At 35.7% G+C, this 26556-nt stretch overlaps 1 protein-coding gene across 6 annotated transcripts in view; it reads left to right on the forward strand.

Annotated features, from left to right (window-relative positions):
• Window positions 1-9854: 9854 nt before the first annotated feature.
• The window catches only part of LOC102924514 (uncharacterized), a 90689-nt gene continuing 73987 nt past the window's right edge, over window positions 9855-26556 (forward strand). For all 6 annotated transcript variants that reach the window (XM_076572003.1, XM_076572001.1, XM_076572002.1 and 3 more), the window contains exon 1: window positions 9855-9979. The gene's annotated coding sequence lies outside the window, so the exon portion shown is untranslated. The remainder of the gene's footprint in view (window positions 9980-26556) is intronic.

Below are 26556 nucleotides of genomic sequence, written 5' to 3' on the forward strand. Positions count from 1 at the left end.
TTTTGCCACAATGAAAGTTAACTCCATATGCAGTTTCTTAAATGCCCATATTTTCTCTGAAGTAGATTGGTGTAGCCAGGAGCCAACATGTCTCAAAAAAGAAAAATTTCTAAGTTATTAAAACATTTTAAATGCCATTTTCTGTAGCTCTCTGAAGGGTTTGAAGATGACCTGTCTGAAATATATCTGCTCAATTTTTAAAACATATCTAATATGACTACAAGTTCTATTTGTAATGTATAACTACTAACTTTCATTTCTTTATATCCTAATAGTTGGTAATAATGTAAAGTATTTAAAACTAGTAATTGTCTTTTTCCTTTTCCTTCCTTCCTTTCTTTCTTTCTTTCTTTCTTTCTTTCTTTCTTTCTTTCTTTCTTTCTTTCTTTCTTTCTTTCTTTCTTTCTTTCTTTCTTTCTTTCTTTCTTTCAAACAAGAACCTTAATACTAATCTCCTTTGCTTAGCCTTTTTCCTAACCCTTGACAACAACTTGTAACCAACCCCCCTAAACAATGAAAATTATCCCAGACCCAAAACCCATTAAAAGAACCAAAAACCACCTGCCCCACACCACCTCTTTGTGAATGTGTGTGTGGTATTCTTAAAATTGCTTCCTGCTGGGTATGGGCGAAGTTATCTTTATCCTGAAAGAAAAATTATAGGTTAATTGTCAAATTCTTGGAAAGGTAACTATATCCTTCATTATTATCCAATCTGTGTATAATGCCAAAGTTCAGGGTTTATCTCAAGTCCTTATTCAAGTAGTCTTTGAGACTGGATCATCTCAACTAGTCTTCTCAAAATTGCTCTGAGCACCTTGTAGTTCAAAGCTGATCTGTAGATGATGTTTGTCAGCTTAGTGATATTATTATTGTCCACGTGGAATTGTTGTTGTTGTGGGGCCCCATCTTCTTCCTTGAGACTTAGTTGATGTTAGGCCTGGCTGTGATTTCCTGCAGAAAACTGATAAGAGACTCGAACACAAAGACATATATGCAGCTAATTGAAGCCTTTTTTTTTCTAGAATTATTTAGTACTCTATATGACCATTTATTTTTATCATTAATTTTGGTCTCTGTTCATTAATAAAGTTTGCCAAAAAATTCTCTTTGTTTTTTTTTTTTTGAATTTTCTATTCTCTCTGTTTCATCATCCTGACCAGCATGATTTATTCCAATAGGCATTTGGTTATTTAATCGCTCTGAGCAGGGGTTTCCTCTACAGCTGCAGGAAAGGTTTGAAATGGATTTGCTATGGAGGCCTGCATGAGGCCCCTCTGGGAGTTTCCTGAAAACTGAGGCAAAGGATTACCCTGTCTGTCCTTTGTTGATCTACATTCATTTGGTCCAGTGTTTTCCCTTACCACACCTTCTGCATACTCCAGAAGGAAGGGACATTCTGTTGCCATTGTTCCTTGAAGAAACATTGTTTCTAGGAATGACCTGTTTATAGTCCCTTTTCAAATGTCCTTGCTTTCCACATCCAAAACTTCTAACACTCCTCAAACCTTTTGAAATTGCTTCTGCTACCCACATATCATCATACTCATGAGGCTCAACATTAATTGTATCTCTAATCCAATCTTCCAAGGGTGCAGATCTTGCCTTTAACAGCCTGATTATTCTTTTGCATGCTGCATTCGCATTCTCAAAGGCCAAAGATTCAATTATTGCCTTACTAGCTTCTGAATCTGAGACCATTCTCTTTACTGCTGAAGCCAGTCTTTGTAAAAAATCTGTGAAAGATTCTTTTGGGCCTTGCATAAGCTTTGTAAATGACTCAGGTTTTTTTCCTGGTTCCTCAACTCTGTCCCACGCATTCAGGGCTGCTGTTTGACATAAAATTAGGGTTTGGACATCATATAAACATTGTGTTTGTACCAAAGCATATTTGCATTCTCCAATAAGCTGATCCTGGCAAACTTGTATTCCTTTATCCCTCCATTGTTTTTCTATGTTTTTAGCTTCATCCTTAAACCAAGTTAAAAATTGCAGCCTCTGACTGGGTTCAAGAACACCTTGTGCCAGCTCCCGCCAGTCCTATGGTACAATCCTATTATATGTTGACCAAGAGTTTAACATTTGCTTTACATATGGGGAATGCATGCCATAAGATACTAATGCCTCCTTAAACCTTTTTAAATCCAACATTTCAATTGGAGCCCAAATATTTTGTGTAATCATTTGATCAGGCAACTGCTGTACAGTTACAGGATAAATTAAGGGTGACTGTGTGAAAACAGGCTTTCTTTCTGTAACCTTATGATCCAAACTTGAAACAACTTCACTGTTAATTTTTTCTCTCTGAATTTTTACAGGTTTAACAAGTTTTTTCTAAAGCTGTCATCCTGGCACTTAAATCGACTATCTTTTTAAATAGTAAAATGAGGATAAGCATAGTGATAAACTGCATAATTCCAATAATACCAATCTTCTCATATAGTTGTTCCATTGTCAGACTGCCTAAAATTTTAAACAAAACCCATTCTTCCAATGTACACAGAAAACCCATTTTTTTTAATGTGGAAAAAATTCTCTTTTAAATAGTTTCCTTTAATATATCTGATATGCTGTGACTTACCAAATCTGTGTAGAACAGTAGAAATCCGAGTGAATTTCAAAACAGCCGCCTAATGTCCTAGGTATGAATCCAGAGAGAGAGAGAGAGAGAGAGAGAGAGAGAGAGAGAGAGAGAGAGAGCAAAAGCAAAAGCAAAAGCAAAAGCAAAAGCAAAAGCAAAAGCAAAAGCAAAAGCAAAAGCAAAAGCAAAAGCAAAAGCAAAAGCAAAAAAGCAAAAGCAAAAGCAAAAGTGTAGGCGGCTAAAGCTTAAATCCAGCCACTTGTTCCCTCTTGAGCCGAGTCAAGGCTTGGCTTTACAGGCAGGGGCCCTGTTTGGCAGGGCAGGCCTGAGTTGTTTGTAGCACCGGCTTTAAGCAAGCAGTTCTCAGTTAGTCCAGCCTGAGGCCAAGCAGACCTGGGCCGGGGCTAGGGAGCCGGCTGCTTGGGCTAGGGAGTCGGCTGCTCGGACTAGGGAGCCGGCCCCAAGTGTTTTTTAATGGATTCTTGTCACATTGGGTGCCAGATGTAGATGTAACCAACTGTCTTATTAAAATAAGAAACACAGAACTAAAGTAAAAGAGAAAGCCGAGAGGTCAGAGCTCAGAGCTAAAATCTTACCTCCTGCAGTGCTCCTAGCTTCCCCAAAAGAGCTACTTCCTGTGTCTTTCTGTTCTGCCTTCTCATTGATTGTAAACCCAAACACATGACTGCCTCGTCACTGCCTGTAAGTACCACCCTCCAGGTCTTAAAGACATATGTCTCCAATGCTGGTTGTATCCCTGAACACACAGAAATCTACCTAGCTCTTCTAACCACCACGCTCTTGCTATGGCTCTAATAGCTCTGACCCCAGGGCAACTTTATTTATTAACATACAATTAAAATCACATTTCAGTACAAATAAAATACCACCATACTGCCTAATGTTGACTATGGGTGTCTAGATCTGCTCCTCTCAGTTGCTGGATGAAGCATATCTGCTAATGATTATGCTAGGCTCTTTGAGTATAACAGGGGTATTATTAGGAATAATTTAATTGACTTTCCCCCCAATCATGTTTGATTCTATCCTTGGTCTTTGGGCTATCCAGACTCTGGTTCCTGGTCTTCTAGGCAATGTCTGACACAGTCTTCCTTTATTGGCTTGGGTCTCAATTTGGACCAGTTATTGGTTGGCTGCTCCCATAAGTTCTGCTCCACTTTAACCCCAGCACATCTTTCATGTAGAACTAATTGTAGGTCAAAGGTTTTGTGGCTGGGTTGGTGTCCCAATCTCACCACTGGAATGAAGTCTTGCCTCTTTACAGAAGATGGCCAGTTCAGGATCCATTTCTCTATTATTAGGATTCTTGGCCAGGGTCATCCTCATAGATTCCTGGAAGTTTCTGTTGATCTAGATTTCTATCTCACTTCCAAAATGTCCTAGAATTCCAGTCATCTCTCTCAGTACTCTCTTCTCACACCCCTATCTAATAAATTCTATTCCCATTCCCAAATACCTCCAGTCTACCCACAAATTTTATTCTATTTCCCCTTCATATGGTGATCTATGCATTTCCCCTTGTTACTCTGGGTCTGTGGATTGTAGCATAATTATTTTTTACTTTACAGATAATAGCCACTTATAAATGAGTATATACCATGTTTGTAACACAAACTGCTAAACAGTCTTATTAATAAAAAACCTGGAGCCAGATATTGGGGTGAAAACTGATAAATCAGAGAGCCAACTGGCCATGTCTTACCTCTATGAACTCCTCAGTCCAAGAGAGAGCTACTTCCTATATACTCATGTCTATATGCCTTTCTGTGCTTGCCATCTTACTTTCTTTCTCCACCCAGATTCATTACTTCCTCTTTCCACTCAGCTCCATCACTTTATGTCTGTATAGACCTCCAGACCTCTATGGTTAACTAACACTGGGATTAAAGGTGTGTGCTACCATGTCTGGCTCTGTTCCTAGTGTAGCTTTGAACTCACAGAGATCCAGATGGATCTCTGCCTCCCGAATGTTAGGATTAAAGGTGTGTGCTACCACTGTCTGATCTCTATGTTTAATATAGTGACTGGCTTTTTACTCTGATCCCCAGATGAGCTTTATTGGGGTATACAAATAAAATATCACCACACATGACTGTTCTTTGGGGTCTAGATTACCTCACTCAGGATAACTTTTTCTAATTCCATCCATTAGTCTGCAAATTTCATGACTCTGAGATTCCATCTTATACCTGTCAGAATGGCTAAGATCAAAACCAAAAGTGACAGCTCATGCTGCAGAGGGTGTGGAGCAAGGGGACAAAACTCCTCTGCTGCTGGTGAGAGTGCGAACTTTTACAGCCACTGTGGAAATCAGTATTGAGACTCTTGAGAAATTTGGTTATCAATCTATCTCAAGACCCAGTTATACCACTCCTGCTCATATACCCAGTTGACATTCCATCCTATTACAAAGACATTTGATGAACTATGTTCATAGCAGCTTTACTAGTTATAACCAGAAACTGGAAACAACCTAGATGCCTCTCACCCAAAAAATGGATAAGGAAAATGTAGTACATTTACACAAAGGAATATTACTCAGCTGTTAAAAAAAACCAAAATTTTCAGCAAATGAGTGCTTCATTCTTATATAGCAAGAAGTAATGTCCTTTCTCTGAGAAGGGATACCTGGCAGTATTAGCTCATGCTGATATTAGGCAGGGTTCTTTGGAACAACAGAAAACAGAAAAAGTATATATATGACAGAAAATTGACTGATTAGGTTTGCTTAGAGAGAAGTGGCTGCATAATCTTTGGCAATGTTCATGGTCAAAAGTCTGAGGACCTGTAGCCATTTAAACCACAAAAGGCAGCTTCACAAGCCTTTATCTGGCACCAGAACCTGGAGATTCTTAGAAGTTAATGACAGTCTGTCTGACTGTCTAAATGACTAAAGAGCTTAGAATTCTTATGGCAACTGATGATTGCAGCAGCAACAGCAATAGCAAAACGGATTGACACTCACTCACCAAGAATCAAATGCAGGAATGAAGGAAGGTAGCATTGATTTTTCTTCATGCTTCTCTCATAGGAGTATACTACAAACTCTGAGAGGAGTCATTTCTGGAAACACTCTCAAAACACATTGAGAAGTTTGTTTCCTACTAGATTTTAGATCCTTTCAACTTAACAATAAAGATTAACTATCACAATAAATATCATAGGATTAATGGATGAAGGATATGGATCAGAATGAGTGAAGATGGGATGGGCCAAGAGTGATTTTCGAAGTCCTATCTCCTAATGGCTTTACTAGTTTGACATAGCTAAATCACCAAGATGCAATCTATCAGGAAATAAAGCATCTCTAAACCAAAGCACTCTATGTCTAGGAATAGGTACCATATTTACAGTACTACTCTAAACAGTCTTCAACACTGGTGATTTTAATAAAATATTAATGAAGAGTCATTTATTTTCATGAGGTATGAGGTATTAGCTTTCAAAATAACATATTTGGGTGGGTATAATTTGAAAGAAATCCAAATGCAGAAAATTAGATAATTTGAAGAACAAATTTCACTTCCTGTTGTCCGGTTCACTCTGATTCTTATTTCTTTTGGAACATAGTATACAAACCTAAAATACCTACATAATCTGATCTGGTTTATCTCTTCTCATAACCTCTCATTCACCAGTAAGTCCTGTGCATGGCAAATAGCAAAACTGCTGGCATATAAGTCACTATGGATGTTAACCTACTTGTAGTTTTCCTTCTTCCTTTAGCGCTACTCCTTCCAACCAGCTCAATGGCCAAAGATCTACTCATTCATTGTCTACATGTTCCAATTGCTTAATCTCATAGAAAATTATGAGCCCCATTTTCAAAAACAACCTTGTAGAGAAAGGAACTAAAATACTGTCTAATTGCAGCATGCACTTTCCTCATTCTGCTATAATGAAATAATTCTCAATGATATTCTCCTATATTGCAACATTTTATTGTAGAAGAAAAGTGTGAGCAATAGAAAGTTGGGTTGATACATTTTAACCAAATGAATAAAGTATAGTATATTTTTTGACATATTTCAACATAGATGGTATCTGATATATTAACAATTATATAGGCTTTATTTTTGAAAGTGAAAATTTAAAAAAAAGGTAGGCTCATGGGGTTATAGACTGCTATTTAAAGATTGAGAAAGATGTGAATAATCACTGGAAAAAGTCCAACTTCCAACTTCTTATTCAAAGAAGTAGATTTTGAAGATGCAATTCTATTAAAACGAAGAGTGAACTTTTTAGGAACTGAACACCCAGAGTGCAGAGGCTACATAAGTTGTAGATACAAGTAACAGTTGTGCATTTTCTTCATTTGGACATACTGTTTTCTTGGAATTAGCTGAGGATTTGCTGCTGTGATTGTCTGATATAGGATTTTTTTAAACTGCCAAATGGTGGCAAATAAAGTAGTTACAAATGAATAGTCTTCAAGCTAGTGCTTAATAGGTGAAGACTCATAGAGAGCCAAAGTTTGAAACTGTTAGAAAATTTAAAGATGATTCAGTAATTGCTGTTAAATCATAGGGTTACAGTTAGTATATGAAGGGAGTATATGGATATTTTAATGCAAATTAGAAAATATGCAAATACATGTAGAATTTAATACATTACTGCATTCAAAATATAATGTAACAATAGTAATTTTGCTAAATGTAATGTGAGATAATGAAATGCAGATATTCAAAGTTTGGTTCAGATAAAATAATGGTAGAAAACAAAATATTGGGATTGGATAAACAAGACACCTGTTGTATCTTCCAAGGTAACAAGGAAAAGTACATGTTTGAAGCAAGAATCACATATTTCTGAAAATAAGGTGGGGGGAGTAAAAGATAAAGGGCTGATGGCTACAGTTGGTAGTGCTTCAAATGTTAGAATAACCCAGGGGCATGTGCTCATAAAATCAAAACCAAGAGTGCAATTTGATGACTGAAGTGTACTGTAACTGTCCCAAGAGACTCAATTTAGGAAAAAAACAAGTTCGATTTTCAGAAGACATTTTAGTTTCAAAATGTTTCTTATTCCTACACTGATAACTATAAATTGTTTCTAGTTTTAACAAAATAATATAGCATTTGAAGAGAAAAATGCATCCTAGGAGTCCAGCACCAGAAGCCAAGATAGAAAAGACCTCAGTGGCCACTACAAAATAAGGTGTGAGGACCAGAAACTAGAAGCATTTGGCTTTTTAAGCTTTCAGGCTTCTATCAGCACAGTTCAGCTGAGAGCCATTCGATATGAGGACACAGAGGCTTCCAGTCTGAGGAAACAAGACCAGCTGAGAAGTTGGCCAGGTGAGGTTAGCTGTGGCTTGTTCTGTCTCTCTGACCATCCAGCATTTCACCCCAATAACATGACAACTCAATTGTAACTGTAAAAACCAGGGCCAGGTATTTGAAATTACCTTTCAAATAATTGGTCGGGGCAGTCAGAACGACTTCCCAAGCAATGCAGTTTATTTGGACTTGCTGGTGGTTTCCTTCAGGACTTGATGATGAGCTCATATGGCTGAAGATACTACACACTTATGGACACAGCTGAATCGAACCTGAAAGTGACTTCCTGTGTTCTAGTTTCAGTGATTACAGAAAATACTATACAAATTTCCAAAAAGGGAAACAAATATACAGTCCTATCTAACCACAGAATATATGGATCATGGCAATTAACAGCCTGACAATGTGTGTGTGTGTGTGTGTGTGTGTGTGTGTGTGTGTGTGTGTGTGTAAGAAATGGCACTCACTCAGTGGCTATCAACAACTGTCTAACTAGACTTATGCCCAACTCAAGAGGAGGGAAATCATAATTGTTATTAGAATCCTAGCATGCTTCTTGAGGCTAGTGAGGTTATGGACCTTGAAAAAGTATCTACTACCACTACTTTGCTAGACCATCATAATTCCTTACTAAGTTTTAAATCTTATCTTTATACCCACATGTAAGTGTAGTTACCACCCCACCCTCCATTCCAAGAAGCTACTTGTTACAGTAAATGGAGACCATCACAGAAATCCACAACTGGAAACACTATAGATATTACCAAATCATGGGATGCCTATCCCCAGTGACTAGATCTATATACAGCCCCTGCATCTTCAGCTCAGGGAACATCACAGATGAGTGGTTGCAAAGATTGTAAGAGTCAAAATACCAGAAAGTCTGCTGTGAAACGGTCTCTCCTAGAACTGGCTTCATAAACAGGACCAGAACAATGGCACTATCAAAGGACATGTTAACAATAAAGGGAAAATATTTCACAGGGTCCATGTCTAGAAAAAGAACTGCAGAAGACTAATGACTGCCGAGAAAAGGAAAAATAGCATTTTCCCAGGAACTAACCCCCTTGGTTTTCCAGAGTGGCCAGGCTTGAAACCAAAAACACACAAACAAGGAAACAAGATCATCAAGAAATACATATTGGGATGGGAGAAATTTAAGGCAGGGCAGGTGACAAGAAATGTAGCGAGGAAAAGGAAAGGAAGTAATGCAATTCTATTTCTATGAAAACATAATCAGATTTCATAAACAAGAAAAAGAATCATTGTTGTAGTGTGGATGTCCTAGACTTAACTGCACTGGTTGTATGAATAGAGTCATTTAATCCCATGGGCTGATATGTTGAAGCTCAACCCCCAGTGTGGCAATGATGAAAGATGGTGGCATTTGGGGGGAGATAAGACCCACAAAGAGGCCACCCTGTAATTGCAAGTGTTGAACTTTGAAGGCATTGAAGTTGATTTAGTCAATCAACTTTTAGTCAAAAAGGTCAATTGACCTTTTTAGTCAATACATGAGAATAATTGACAGAGAACAAAAGTAAGCCTGTTTTCACTGTCTGGCTCTTGTCTTGCTGTCTAATCATATCCCTGACAAGAGACCATTTTATGTAATGCAACACAATTAAGGTTAATGTGAGCAGAGGCCAAACTGATAGACTGCTCTTATACTTTCAAACTTCAAAACAGTGACCAACAGGAAATTGTCTAGTATATATAGTTATCATAGCGCACTAGGGTTTGGGGATACAAGTAACTTTTGATATGAATGAATAGTAATATTTCTATTGCACAAATTTGTGTAGTCATACAACATCTCTGTTCATCCCTGAAACTATTTTTGAATCTAAAATTATATCTTGATAAATATTTTATCTTGATAAAAAGAGAGGCAAGGCACATGTCATTTTGTCAGTTTTGTCATGAGCCTCAGAACTGTGACATCACAGTGGTCAGTCACCTTGACTACTGCAGACTCCTCAGACTTCAGTAGTTGGTCTGCCAACTGCTGTAGCTATCTTTTATGTTTAGTGCCAAGGAGGAAAGGTAGAATTGCAAGCCCATTGAATGGCTCTCCATTCCAGGCTCTGCTGAAAAGGTATTCTTCTAATATCCACTTTTGATCCTTAGGCTAGACTGGTGCTTTCAGGAGATGTTTTGTCTTGATTACTCAAGATTATTTGAACTAATTCTTACACTTCAGGTCTAGCTTCATAATAATGTTAAGTGATGTCCTCTAAATAAAGGAGACTTTATAACGTCAGGGGAGGAATGTTCTGAACTACATGGTCAGAAAATGTCTGTAAGTCTATTAAAATGGCTGAGGTTTTATGTACTGCTCAGTCTAGCTGTTTTAACTATTTTTACCATAGAACAATGCAGAATAGTGGTTACATTTCATCTACAGTTCTAGAAACTCTCTTGTTTTTAGGAATTTTTTTGATGTTTTCAAAATCATTTGGTGTTCCTCAGCACCTATTTCCCAAAATTTGAGCAATGCTTATTGCAGAAATAACTGTTCAAGAATTCTCTCCCACTTGAATTTTACCATGCAACTAAATTTGAACTACTTGTTCACATACCTTCTCAAATTTTTCAGTATGGGGATAGCTACTATTTTTTTAACACCTCCTTGTCCCTTTTGCTTCAGCCCTTGTTCCATAAATATTTATGAGTCTTTCTTGAAAAATGAAGCATAGAAAATTAGGTAAATATGTGGGTGTATATACATCTATGTGGGTGTATATACAAATACACTGTTTAGGTAGCTATGCTGCATAGATTAATGGGATTTCTAATACTGTAATTCAATCTCTTCAAAATTTTGTGACTGTACATTTTCATTCCTTAATTTCAATGACGTCTGTGAATTTTGAAAAGCTACCTAATTGAAGCATTTCCTTGGTTTCAGCCTCTCTTTTGCATTGTAGAATTTGTATTTTTCTAGTACCTTTTACATAGATATTAATGTTTAAATAATTGTGAATAGCAGTCTGATCATATACTTATACTCTTTTTGGGTCTGGGTTACCTTCCTCAGGATGATTTTTTTCTTTTGCCATTCATTTGCCTGAAAATTATGTTTTTCTTAACCGCTGTTTACCATCCATTGTGTAAACATGTCACATTTTCATTATCTATTCTTCTGTTGAGGCAAATCTAGATTGCTTCCAACTTCAGGTTGTTATGAATAAAGCAGAAATAAACACGATTAGGCTAGCGTGTCTCTGGTAAGATGGTATATACCCAAAGATTGCTTAATATTGTGGTATGTTATTTCCCATCTTCCTGAGGAAGCAACACACTTATTTTCACAGGGGTTATAAAACTTTGCCCTCACAATAGCAATAGATGGGTATTCCAATAACTCCACTAAGATCTTTGCCATTTTGAGCTGTCACTTATTTTTATTAATCTTCGCAGTTATAACAGGTATAAGGTGAAATCTCAAAGTAGTTTTGATTTGCATTTCACTGGTGGCTAATTTGAATGTTAAGTGTTTCTTAGACATTTGAGTTTCCTCTATTGGTAATCCATTGTTTTATATCTGTACCCCTTTTTTTAGTTGGCTTATTTATTTTTTTGATATTTAGTTTCTTTGAATTCTTTATGTATTTTGGATATTAGCCCTCCTTTGGATGTGTAGGTGGTAAAATTTATTACCATTCTATAGGCTGACACTTTGTGTGGATGATGGAGTTCTTTGCTGTACAGAAGTCTTTCGGTTTCATGAGGTCCCATTTATTGTTGTTGTCTTTTTTCCAGTGCATATTTCTGGTTCATTTCTCAAATCAAGGTTTCCATAAGTGTGTGGATTTATGTCTGGATCTTCAATTTGATTCCATTGATCAATGTCTCCGTTTTGTTTTGTTTAGTTTTGCCAATATGATGCTGTTTTTATTAATCTAACTCTGAAGTACAACTTGAAATTGGGAAATTTTTTGATTATTCAATTTTTTTTTAGCAATTCTGCTTCTTTTGTGTGTGTGTGCGTGTGTGTGTGTGTGTGTGTGTGTGTTTCATATGAAGCTGAAAATTGCCCTTTTAAGATCTGTGAAGAATTGTATTGGAATTTTGATAGAGATTTCCTTGAACGTGTAGATTGCTTTTTGTGCTACGGCCATTTTTAATATATTAATCCTACCAATGCATGAACATGTGACTTCTTTTCATATTCTGACATCTTCTTCAAATTCTTTCTTCAACGTATTGATGTTTTTAATCATATGTCTTTTTCCAGCTTAGTTAGATACTCCAAAGTATTTTGTATTAGTTGAGACTATTGTGAAAGGTATTGTTTCTCTGATTTCTATTTTAGCCAATTTGTCATTTGATATAGTAGGGCCATTGATTTTTGTGAGTTAATTTTGTTTCCAGCTACATTCCTCAAAGTACTTATCAATGTCTGAGCTTCTCGGTATAATTTTGAGGTTCATCTATTTTTACTATCATATTATCTGCAAATAAAGATACTTTGACTTCTGCATTTCCAATTTGTATCCCTTTGATCTCTTTCAGTTGTCTTATTACTCTAGTTAAGATTTCAAGTACTATATTGATACATATAGAGTAGACACGCTTGTCTTGTTGCTGATTTTAGTGGAATTGCTTTGAATATCTCTCAATTTAAGTTGCTGTTGGCCTTGGATTTGCTATAAACTGTCTTTAGTATGTTGAGGTATGCCCCTTTTATCTGTAATTTCCCCAGGACTTTTATCATGAAGGGGTGTTGGATTATTTCAAAGTCCTTTTCTACATCTAATTAAATAATTATGTGGCTTTTTCCTTTGGTTTGTTTATATGGTAGATTAAATTTATCAATACACATACATTGAACCATCCCTGCATCTCTAGGATGAAGCCTACTTGATCATGGGGGATAATCTTTTTTGATGTGTCCTTGGATTCAGCTTCCAAAAATTTTATTGAGAATTTTTTCAAGTAAAATCATAAGGAAAATTAGTGTGTAATTCTCTTTCTTTGTTGGATCTTCGAATTGCTTGGGTACCAGTGTATGACATCACTTAAAAATTGATCAAGGTTCTTTCTCTTTCTATTTTGTGGTATAATTTGAAGAGTATTCATATTAACTTTTCTTTGATGTTCTAATAGAATTCTGTGCTAAAACCATCTGGGCCTGGGCTGTGTTTGGTTGGGAGACATTTAATGACTGCTTCTAACTCACTATGTGTTATAAGCCTATTTAAATTGCTTATCTAGTGTTGATTTAACTTTGGTAACTTGTATGTATTGAGGAAATAAGCCATTTATTTTAGATTTTCCAATTTGGTGGAGTACATGTTTTTAAAGTACATCCTTATGATTCTTTGGATTTCCTCCATGTCTATTGTTATATCCTCCTTTTGATCTCTAATTTTCTTAATTTTGATATTGTACTAGTTTTAATGTGTCAACTTGACACCAGCTAGAGTCATCAGAGAGGAAGGAGCCTCACTTGAGGAAATGCCTCCATGAGATCCAGCTGTAAGGCATTTACTGATCAGTGGGGGAGGACCCAGCCCATGGTGGGTGGTGCCAACCCTGAGCTCTTAGTCCTGGGTTCTATAAGAAGGTGGCCTGAGCGAGCCATGGGAAGCAAGCCAGTAAGCAGCTCCCTTCCATGACCTGTGCATCAGCTCCTGCCTCCGGCCTCCTGCCCAGTTTGAGTTCCTGTCCTGATTTCCTTCAGTGATGAACAACAATGCTGAAGTGTAAACCAAATAAACCCTTTCCTCCCCAGCTTGCTTTTTGGTCATGGTGTTTCATCACAGTAATAGAAACCCTAATTAAGAGAGATATTTTTCTCTCTTCCTTAGTTATTTTGATAGGAGTTTGTCAATCACTTGGTTTTCTCAAATAAGCAACTCGTTATTCCATTTATTCTTTATACTTTGTTTTTTTTCTATTTTCTTGATTTTATCTCTGAGTTTATTTTTGGGCATCTACTTCTTTGTGTGTGATTTCTTCCTTTTGTTCTAGAGCTTCTGGAGAGTTATTAAGTTACTATTATTAGATTTCTCCAAGTTTTTATGTAGCACTTAGTTCTATGAACTTGCCTCTTAGAACTGCCTACATTGACTTTTAATATAAGAATGTTGTGCACAGAATACCATTGTTTTCACATTTCTTTCAGATGGCTTTGACTAAATATGTAATGTCATGATTTTAAAACTGTGTGTTTTGCATAGTCAGAACTATGTATTCTGAATATGTCTTATGATCAAAGATATAACATGCTTAGGATCTCTTCCTAGAGCCTTAATTACATGTTCCTAAGATTGTTTATATACAGTATCTTTACAATTATTACTGCTGACAATTTGAACTTAGGATGATTCATACATGCTCCAAGGAAATAATGCTTCAATTTAGTGATCCTAATTTCTATCAGAGTGCTCCATAGCTGAGTTTTTAGTCCCCCAAAGTTTGCATGTGGGTATCAATTTGTTCAAAATGAGACAAGCTTTGTTCTTTAAAATCCTTCAACTTTTTCAAAAATCTATTTTCTGCTTGTTCCCGTTATTGGCATTTGATGCAACAGAACCAACTTCCCTCCAAGTGCTATGAAATACATGTTTAACAATTGTAAAAATCTTAATCACTGAAAACAGCACTGCTAAGCTCCAATTACATAGGCAGTAGGGCAGGTGGACTTTATAGTTCCTATACTCATGGTGGAACAGGTTGTTCAAGGATATGATAGGGCTGCAGTCTTCCTTGGAGACTCAGAAGGATCTGATTCTTGCCTCATTCAGAGTTTGAACTTAATTTGCTTATTACAGAGGATGGTCATCTGAGTACCGTGGTTTCCTCAGAGGAAACTGTATTTCTTCCCATGCATTCCATTCTACTTCAGACAATAATTGCAGGTTGAATCTCTACTATTATTCAACTCTGACTTTCCAAAGAGTGACAGCTGTCTGAGTCTATCTGGGTAGATCACTATGACTTATTGTATCTTAGGTGATGAGAATGGAACTGATGGGCTTCAGGATCATAATGTCAGTGACATCTGCATGATGTCTGTCCCACCTGACATATTCATAGTTTGGAGGAATCAGGGATTTGGAATCTTTGAGGAAAATTCTGCACTTCTTGGTCTTTTTACACAAGTCTTCCTGTCATTCAACAGATCTTGTTTGTCTTTGGCTTAATGTTCCCAATGGCTTACATGTTGCTACTCCATTGGCCAGTTCTCAAGTGTTACATGTCTTGGACTTGCTGTAGTTTTGATATAACTATTGTATACTACTTATGATATGGCCATTTATCTTCTATCAATGTGTTTGCTGATTCTTTTTCCTCCATTCTATATTACTCTTCAAATTCCAGGTCTTGGAATCTGTTCTTAGTACAACTTCCTAAATGTCCTCATCCATTCTGTATCTTTAAAAACTGTTCCTCAGTGGAGTCCTGCTACAAGAATTGAAACTTCATGATTAATTTCATGTAACTCCTCAACTTTCGTGTTAAGTTATTTGTTGGCTACTGACTAACTGTTCTGTTAGTGTTTGGTCTGTAACAGGAAAAACCTCTCTACTTTGATGGAAACTGTCAATGAGAAAGTTGCAGCTGGGGAGATGAATATTCAATACCTGGTGTTCCATGGACCAATGGAACTCAGAAGTGGCTATAGCAGTAAAAAATGTCGTTTCTATTTGTAGAGACTTCTTGGTTGTTACTAATAGTTGGTATGCATTTATTTCATATTTTATTGATTGTCAAAGATTATCTCTAGCCCTTACTGTAAAACAAAAGAATTTTTACTCTTTTGTGTTTACAAATGTTTTTATTCCTTATTTATTCAACAATTTCAAGAGGTCTTAGTCTGTCCTATGACCCTGTAAAGAATCAGTCAAGAATCTACTGAAGCATCTGTGATTGGTGGCACATGTCAGTAATCCCACCACTTTAGAAAGTTATTGTCATAGTCAGGTAGATCCAGTTATTAAGAGGAAGAAACACATCAGGCATCCTATGAGCAAGTGTTTGAGTAAAAAGGCATGTTATGGTACATTTTATATATTTACAAGGTAGCTGTAGATTTATTAATAACAAGTTTATGTAATTTATCCCCTCGGTCCTAATATAAGCATGCAATCACAATAGGAAGGCTGATTGTACTGGGAAGAAAAGGAAGTCAAGGCTACATACATGAGAGTCACTCTCCTGGGTGGTGCTCCAAAACAGAAGATGAGCCAGAAAGATCTGTGGTTCTGAGCTGTGCTTGGCTATTAGACTACCCATTCCATCCCTGTCTTTGCTACATTGGCCTATTAGCCATTATGACATTTTCTGATCTAGAAAGTGTGGCAAATAGAGTTAAGGTGATGTTATTTGAAGATTAAATATTTTCAAAGTTTCTTCATAAATGGCAAGTGTCCACTAAGTACTTAAGTATAGAATGTATGGCCTTGGCTTTAACATAATTTACTTACATAGGTTTTTAAAAAGCCTTTTATTGAATTAAGGGGAGTTTTTTTTCCTTTGGTTTTTCGAGACAGGGTTTGTCTGTGTAGCTTTATGCCTTTCCTGGAACTCGCTTTGGAGACCAGGCTGGCCTCGAACTCAAGAGATCCACCTGCCTCTGCCTCCCGAGTGCTGGGATTAAAGGCGTGTGCCACCACCGACTGGCTTAAGGGGAGTTTTTTAAATTAGGTTTTCCCATCTTCATATGAATAATTTTTCAGAGCACTATATTTCAAATGCACAGCATAATGTATACTTAGCATTTTTCATTCTGAATAAACAGACCTTAGATGTTTGCACACATGGAAAAGGTATATTCAGAACCTCCCCTAGGTAAGCTTCCTTTAGCCTATGCTTTGTTAAGGTGCATTTGTTCATTTGCTAATCTGTGTCTGCAGTGATGAGATGGATGAGTACTCCTTTTTCTGGGGCAGGAAGAATTGGGTCTTTCTGTTAATCCCACTGCTCCTTTGTTTAAGAAGCAAACTAATAGATCTTCTTTAATTCCTATTTTAGGTTTAAGATAACTTTCAAAATAAAATACATCATCATGCTGACTGCCCTGTGGATGGGGGAATGTGTGGTCACTGACTTTGTAGGCCCGAGTCAGGCCAGGAAATCCATTCTCCTGGGATGGAAAATTTTGTGGCCACCCTTTGGTAAGATACATAGCTTGGTCTTGTGCTGGCATGAGCTGGCTGTGGAAAGACATAGTCAACTTCATATTGTCCAGCACAAATGGAAAATATAGATGGAAATTCTTTTTACTAGAACATTTTAATGAAAGAAATCAGTTTTATATGGTTACAGACAGACTGCCAGGTCTCTCTCTAACTTGATGTTTTGGCACTTGCTTGTCTAGTATTTACCTCTAAAGAACTATCTACACATGTCTAAATTGATCAATAGTTGATAGTGCTAGAGTCCATCCTATGATATATATCCTAGGTTCGTCAGTCAGTATCTCAACCTCTTTGTGTCAGGGGTGACAGAGGTTTTAATGTACTGTGAAAAAAAGTTGAGTGAGCAGATATTTGGCCTCTTTGCCATCTTCTTATTCCAACAAAAATCTATGTTATCTGTGTATTAAAAATATCTTAATATGAACTTTTAATACCATTGAGTAGGCAAGTTAGTTTGAAAAGATCCATTTATACTCCCAAATGAACATTGATCATTGTATTAAAAGATAATTACAATGTAAGCTCTGTTATCCCTGAATATCTGTGTAGCAGGTTTTCAGTCTTAGTATCTACAGACAATCTGAGAGAACTGGTGTCATTAGACCATCAGAATTAGAGGTGACTTGTGGGGAATATGTTATTTTTAAGTTCACATTCTCAGGCTGGCATTAAATATGGATTATCTCTGTGTACTGGGAAGCTCTCAGCAGAACCCTTGTACTCAGAGCGGTTGTGTTCAGAGACCTGCTGCTCTGGATAACCACACAGCAGCACTTGCACTGGTTTGCACAAGAGCAGTTCATCCTGTGCACTCCACACCCTCCTTCACTCACCCTCACTCCTCTGCACAAACCTCAGCCCTCATCAGAATTTAGTCAGCTAACGTACATGCCTCCATGGTTTGTAACCTTATGAAGCGCTGCCTCAGTTTTTGGCATGAAGAAAGTATTTACAGAGATTTTTAGTAAGATGTCCATGTCTATGCCAATCTCTGTGTACCTTTTTTTCCATACCAGAATCATCCAATATTTTTTATTTCTGACTCTTTCAGTTTTGCCTACTAATATGAGCAGTTGGAATATTACATTGGAAATATTTGGAGTATTTGAGAGAAAGTCCCAAGAATTTTTCTTAAATTGTGGACATCATTTTTCTATAGGTTAGATTAGGTTATACAGATACATAACATATTGAGTATTTGTAACCATGCCTGTCACCCAGTATATTTCATGTTTGCTAGTATTTCACTTATATCACTTGGTGTAATTAGAAGTAATATCCACATACATGTACATTTTGTGATTTATATAATTCATCTTCACATCAGATGAAATAAGTCTATACTAAAACACTGGCAAGAAGTGGGGAATAGCTAGTAGTATAAACAAAAATTGTGCTATCCTTTGTGAAAAAATGAAACCTGTTTTTTTCATAGAAGGTTAAACAGAATTTCTGTATGACTTATCAGCTCCAGTCCTGAGAGTAGACACATGAAAATGACATTATACCACCACACAAAAGCCTGTGAATAAAATTAACTCACAGCGTGGTTCATAACTTCCAAAAAGAGGCAAGAACCCAAGTATTCAGCCATTGAACGTATAGAAAAAATATGGAGTAGAATGTAGGAGAAGAATGAGAGTGGTGAACTGGTTTAGGAATCATCTACGATAAGGAAAATATTCCTAGAATTATTATGTTAGTGGCCACTATTGTGAGCGAACAAATGTTCTCACTCTTGATCAATTATATACTGCATGTACTTTAACTTACTTTTCAGAAAAGGTAGGGCCAAGTTTATCCTCAAAACATTTTCTTTCTTTTGGTTTTTCAAGACAGGGTTTCTCTTTATAGCTTTGGAGCCTGTCCTGGAAATTACTCTGTAGACCAGGCTGGCCTAGAACTCACAGAGATCCACTGGCCTCTGCCTCCTGAGTGCTGTGATTAAAGGCATGTGCCACCACTGCCCAGCTAAAACATTTTCATTTCCAGTACTAAAGTCTGTAATGAAGTAGCCTATAGGTGATCAGGAATATAGCATGTAAATTGATCTTGTTGTGAGAATCAACATGTGAAGAATGAATATTCCAGAAACTATTTAACAAAATCTGTTTCTGCAATTGCCTAATCAGTAAAATAATGTGTCTGATATTTCTCTAAAATATATTATTTTTCAGTCAAGTGTTTTATCTATATTTAAAATTCTTGAAGTAAGACTTAATTTAATGCAAATAATGTATTTTTGAATTTGAAAAGCTACTCAACCAGTGAGACTTATTTGAGACAGAGTTAACACTTTAACTGTGGGGAACCTGAAGCTTAGAGAGGTACCCTTACCTGCTTGAGATTAGAGAGTTTGGATCATACTGTTGCTTGTCATCACTGTAAGATCACCAGTAAAGAACAGGCTCTAACAGAAATCCTAACATGAGGAGACTTCTTTTATTTTTACCCGTATTGGTAACTATTAGACATTGGTATTTTGATCATGATAAATGTAAAATCTAACAATATTTTGATTACTTTAATGTTTTTACTTTTTATATTACAGTTCCTCCACCCAAAAAAGAGAGTAGTGTACTTTGCTTTAAAGGTATCATATCATATCATACTTTAATTTGTTAGGAAAGAATGTGATTCTCTGCTAACCCTCGTCTGCTCACCTTTTTTTTGTTTTATATCTTTACAATTTTACCTCATCAACTCTTCCAAGATCCACCCCCTTCTCTATTGACATAACACTGTGTCCTTTTTCACAAAATACATTTTGGTCATGTTTTCCCTCCCCCAGTCCACCCAGTGGACTACATACCCACCTTTAGGTTCTATTTCTCCCCTTCTGTCTTTCAAAACTAACAAATCAAATATAAGAAACAATCTCTCCATGCAAAATAGACACAAACACCCTACTTCATATGCAAACAATAGGACATTAAGGAAAAAATGCCAAAACAAAGGAAAATAAAACAAACAAATCCACCAATGCACCTCTGAGTTTTTTTTTTTGTGTTGGCCAACTGCTTCCTGGAATGGGACCTGCCCTGTTGTGTGGTTGATAAACCCAGTAACAGTCCACTGGAGAAAAGTGGTTTTCTCTTTGCCAGCTGGTGTAAATAGCAGACAGCTTTGAGGGTAGGGATGGAAGTTTGTCTCTATTTCCCTTCTCAGTGCTGACACACCATCTTGCTTGAACCCGTACAGGTCTTATGCTTGCTATCATTGTCTCTGTGTGTTTGTATGTGCATCAGCCCTGTTTTGTATGGATGACACTGTTTCTGAGTCATTTATCATTTATGACTCTTACAATCTTTTTCTCCTGTAAATTCCTGAAGATATCCATTTAGGACTAAGACCTCCAAAGTGTCTCACTTTCTGTACGTTTTCCAATTGGGTATATCTTTTTTAATTACAGTATACTGTGACAAGAACAAGATTCTCTGATGAGTATGATGTGTTGATATAAGATATACCAATATGTCATCAGGAATTATTTTATATTCTTGTAACAGAATAGTAGTCCATTTTCTCAAGGGCGATGGCTTTTCTAGTCTCAGATTCTGGCTACTTTAATCTGTGTCATTTATGGGTAACATCTTGTGGAGTAAGTATTAAAATCAATCAAAAAGTGGTTGGTTACTCCCATTATATGTGCCTTTATTGCACCAGTATATCTTTCAGACAAGTCACAGTTGTAGTTTGCAGAGTTCATAGCTGGGTCCTAACAAAGATTACTTTTCTCCTCAAATGTTGTGTTATACCCATTCTTTGTCTATCAGATTCAGAGTATGTGCTCTTATGTTAAAGTTTTGAGTTTGTTTTTGAGCAGGGTTATGGATATGATACTCTCTCATTGGCATAGTATTATTTGTTGAAGATACTGTCTTTTATTCCAGTGTGTGTTTTTGTCTTTTTTGTGAAAAATCTGTTGACTTATGCCTGGATATTAACTTCAACATGTCGACTTTTATGCCAATATCAAGATGTGAAATCCCAAGGGAATGGAGGTTATATGAGAGGAGCAGCTCCTGAATGCAGGCTTCCACAGAACTAAGTGTCGTCTACCCAGACTTGAATGAAAGAGGTGATAGGATGCTAGGTTTGCACCAATAATTGGAGTCCCTAGGGAATGGAGATAGGCTGGGACAGAGGATCCTTCAGGCCAGCTAAAATAGGACTCAATTGTGTCATTAAAAAAAAATCATTCAAGATCTAGTATATATGAAAGTTCTACACAAGCAGCTTTTCATGACTTTTTTGGTAGTCTTTAGTGTTATTTGTCCTTCCCCATACTTTATTGTCTATACTTTCAGCTTCCCACCCATTTAACCCTTCCTGATTCATTATTCCTTTATAACCCTATATAGTAGTATATTCTATATCTCTTTCCCAGAACATGCCTCCCTATTACCCCTTTGAAATTTTATGCTCTCTAATGGTATTTCAAATTAAACATACGTATTTGAAGAGTCTTAACATTCACAGAGGAGAGAAACCTTGTGACTTTTGTCTGTCTGACTCTGAGTCTCCTTACTCAAAGTGACTGTTTCTGCTCTATTCATTTATCTGTGAAGTTCAAATTTTCATTCTTCTCAATAGCTGAATAGTATTCCATTGTGAAAATATATCATCTTTTCTTCATCTATTCATCATTTGATGAGCATGTAGACTTTTTCTGTCTATTAAGAAGAGAGCAGAGATGAACATTTATGAGCAATTATGTGCGGAATAGGTTACAGAGTCCTTCAGATGTATATGAAAGAATAATATAGTTGAATCATGTGGTAGGTTTCTTTCCTTTTGATCCAGTTGCATACCAATTTCTATAGTGGTTGTATGGGTTTGCTTTGCTACCAGGAGTGGATAAGTGTTCCCCCTTTCCAACATTTGTATTAGCATTTGTCATCATTTGAAGTTTTTATCTTAGCCATATTGATTAAGGTATGATGAAATCTTAAAATATTTAATTTTTATTTTTTAGTTGGCTAATGATGTTAAAATTTAAAAAGTGTTTTTCTTTGTATGACATCATTTGAGAACTCTTTTTGCCCTATCCTCCAATTTTTATTTGTGTTGCTTACTTTATTGATCATTTTTTCAGTTCTTTATATATTCCAGACACAAATGGTAAAGACATTTTCTCATTTTGTAGGCTGCCCCTTTGCCAAAGAATTGTGTCTTTTGCTGTGTAGAAACTTCTTAGTTTCATGAGGACTCAATTATTAGCTGTTGGTTTTATGTCTGCACTATTGGCATTCTGTTCAGAAAGTACTTTCCTGTGCCAATGAGTATGCATATATTTCCTAATTTTCTCCTATATAAGGTCCAGGATATCAGAATTTTGTGTAGGGTGAGAGGAAAGGATTAAATTTTATTCTTCTACATGTAGCAATTCAATTTGAACTGTACTATTGATTGAAGATGCTGTATCTTCTCCAATGTGTATGGTTGGCTTCTTTGTAAAAATTCTGATGACTGTAGCAATGTGGGTTTATTTGAAGACATAAATTCTATTCCTTTGATAAGTGACTCTTTTTATGAGAGTATAATTTTTGTATTTACTATTGTACTACAAAATAACTTGAGATCTAGTATGGTGATACCTCTAGCATTTTTGTTATTGTTAATGGTGATGTTTAATATCTAGTTTTGTTCTAAATATCCTCAGTCATTTGTATTTCCATATGAAATTCAAAAATGATTTTTAATTTGTGTGAAAATTTTGTTGGAATTTTAAAGGCAAATGCATTGAATACATGATGCATAGCCATTTTCACAACGTTAATCCTGCCGATTCATGAGCATGGGAGATCTTTCCATATGCTGGTATCTTCAATTATCTTTTGGTGTTTTAAAGTTTTCATTGCACAAATCTTTCATTTCCTTGGTCAGATCTATTTCTAGTTTCTTGTTGTGTTTTGTTTTGCTTTATTAGATTATTGAGAATGGAATTATCTCCTTGATTTCATTCTTTCTGTGTTTGTCATTTGTATATAGAAGGATACTGATGGCTGTGTTTTGATTTTGTTTTCTGATACTTTTCTAAATATTTATCAGATCTGGGAATTTTTGTGTGTACTCTAGTTTGTTATATATAGAATCTTATCATATGGAAATAAATATATGTTTACATATTCCTTTCTCATTTGTATCTGCTTCATTTCCTTCACTTGTTTTATTGCTCTAGCTAACATTGTAAGAATTATGTTGAGGAGAAGTGAGAAAAAGGTGCTTGTCTATGAGTTTCTTGTATAGTGCCTTATTACATTGAAATATATTCCTTGTATCCCTTTTCTCTCCAAGACTTTTTTATCATGAATAGATATTGTATTTTGTCAAAAGTCTTTTATGAATCAAATGTTGTGATCATCTTTCTATCCTTTAGTCCATGTATGAAGTGGATTATGTTTTTTAATTTACAAATGTTGAAACTTTGCTCCATCTCTGGGATGAAACTGATTTGAACATTATGGGAAATCTGTTTGTGTTAATTTGGTTTGCAAATATTTTATTAATAATTTTTGCTTGTATTTTCATCAGAGATGTTGGCATTTTATTTTCCTTTTGGTTGTTGGTTGTTTGGTTTTGGCATCAGGATTAGACTATCTCCAAACATCAATCTTGTTTATGTTTCCTGGATGGTTTTGGAATTTCTCACTTTTTCAACTTTGAGGAAGTAGTGGCTTCTATCTTCATACTTTCCTTCTCCAACCTTTATGTTAGATGAAACAGTATTGTGGAATATAATATTAATTTACTATCAATACAAGTTACTTTACTATGCATACTCAAAGGAAATACTGCTTCTTGGTTTTGAGCCATGTATGATCATGACCCCTCTAATGTGGGCACTAATGTTTTCAGAACCAAATCTGCTTCCTAAATGTCACAGTTTAGGGCAACCTGTTATCTTCTGGAACACACCCTGTTTTTTTTTTTTTTTATTTTTGCAAAAGTTGTTGCTGAATCTATCAATTTAAAATTTAAATTTTGATACTATATCCTTTATTAACATGAAAACAAGCAACTAGACAATTTCACTTTTGTGTGTTTTTAATGAATTTGACCAGATCCATTAATGAACATAAGGAGAAAGACTGTGGAAAGAGTATTGCACTTGAGATACAGAGGACATCCTGAGCTGGAATACTGCATATGCTCAAAAGACCAATATTTCCTTGCATGAAACTGACCGAGGCAGTAATAGGGCAAGGGAGGAAAAACAGGAGGAAATTTTAAGATAAGGCTGGTGACAAGAGGAAGATGAGGAGGGAGGTTGAAAAAGTAGATAGTGCTATGTAAAAAAAATATTTTCATGCATACAAATATGTCTTTGCCTATATAAAAGAGTACTAGTTACTATGAGGCAGGATTGATCCATATTGGTTACAGTACAATATGCTTAACAAATTATTTTGTGTCTGGTGACTTAAATTGAGAGAGGTGTTATTATAAAACACCTTTGAAGATATTTATCACTGTAATAATGTATTTTTCTCAATTGTTATTGCTTCTTTAGATTCAATTATTTGTTCTTACCAAATTTTAAATGATTTTTAGTTATTCTAAAATAGTTTTTCTTTATGTGAGTATAGTTATAACCATATATAAAACTTTAAAACAAGACAAAAATAACATGTACTCTACCTTACTCACCTGATCGTTAATACTCATGTGTGTGTGTGTGTGTGTGTGTGTGTGTGTGTGTGTTTGTGTATACATCTGTTCATGTTTGTGTGAATGGTTAAATGCACTGTGGCTCTTTTATCTTACAAGCTTATGCTCAAGCATAAGAAAATTATTTTATATAACTATAGTTTATCTGTATACTTAGAAATAGCATTTGTTTGTTTATTGGGGATTTTTGTGTGTATTGTGTGCATGTGTACGTTTTTGTGCATAGTGTGTGAGCAATGCTGAAAATAAACATAGAAGTTTTTTCAAACTCCAAAAACTCCAATAGAAGTCACCCATTCTTTGACCTAGGAGTTTTATGGTTTTAGCTTGTGGTGTGCAGTTTGTTTATTGATACAAAATTAATGTAACATTACTAGATTCTGAAAGGATTTCCCTTTAACACTTTTGTTTTACCATCCCCCAAAATCCAGTTCATCAGTGCACATTCTATTATATTTTGACTGATCAAAATCCTTAAAGAAATATATATTAAACTAAAATCTCTATTACTGCCCTCAGGTTATATGAAGAAAAGAAAAACCATACTCATAATTTGAGCCTTACATGTGTTTACTTTGCCATTAACTAAACTGAGTTTTGGTTACATGATGTGGAAAATGCTTGGATAAATAGCTATCAAATCATGTATTTCATAAACATTAGTCATTACATTTTTGCTGTGTTTTCTATAGTCATTCACTGTAACAGCAGCACAATTGGACACAGTGAATGATATCATCAGAAAGTTATGACCATTGCTGGGAATACCTGTAAGAGACTTGGAAACTCTATTTATTCAATGCCTTTCTGTGATCCATTAATATTTAAATAAGTGTATAAACATCACTGCCAAATGCTTGATTACTATGTATGAAAAATTTCCATCTTCCTTTCACTTTCAGAAGTAAAGTCAACAGATATATTAGTCTATATGTGGCCACTCCTCCTGTATTCTCCAGTAAAATTTCATATCAATGAGCAGCATGTGAAATGCATTTTACCACTAGAGCACAATAAACAATGTGTATGTCTGTGTATGTTGCACATGAAAATGCATGTATATGTGAATTATTTGTAAATATTTGTATACACCCAATGAACATGATGTAAAGTTGTTAATATAAATCACTAGATATCTTTTGGTGCCATTGTTTCTATATCTTCTTTGTCGTGTAAATATTTTTGATACTGATTTATTCCATAAGGACAAAGTTTCAAACTAATAATTACAAAATGACAGGTCTGATATACAATTTCAACTAAAATATGTCACTAAAGCTGTATCTTCTGAATACTTGTCACAAGAATCTAATAGATGATGCATGAAATAACTTGTAAAGAGGGAAACATTTTGAAAATCACTTTGAACATAGGCCATTCATTCATATATATTAATTTTAGTGTGTGTATGTATGTGTGTATATACATGTATGTGTAGGAGTACACTTACTAATTATCATAATATCATAAATGTGATCTCATTCTGCAAGTAAAGGTCATTATTTTCTATCAAGAATCAAAAGTAAACAAGTTATTAATAAGCCATAACTCTACTTTATGCATTTTTCTTTGGCATCTCATGTGGGACTCTTACGTAACTCAATAGATGCTACATAGTTTACATTTGCTTGATTCATTGGATCCCAGGGTGATGGGCTGTAAATCAGTTGTGGATCTTGTTTTTGCTACTGGGTTATTATGAAGGATTTCTATTTGTCCTTTTTCTCTGTAGGACTGGGACCTCTGAATGAAGGTCAAATCTTGATTTCATGTTCAAGTCTCCTCCAGCCCTCTCTAGTTTTTTGTCCCCTTTACTCAGCTTGCTGAGGTTCTAAGGCTTCTAAATTTA

This window comes from Peromyscus maniculatus, chromosome 5, assembly GCF_049852395.1.
Source record: "Peromyscus maniculatus bairdii isolate BWxNUB_F1_BW_parent chromosome 5, HU_Pman_BW_mat_3.1, whole genome shotgun sequence".
Lineage (NCBI taxonomy): Eukaryota > Metazoa > Chordata > Mammalia > Rodentia > Cricetidae > Peromyscus > Peromyscus maniculatus.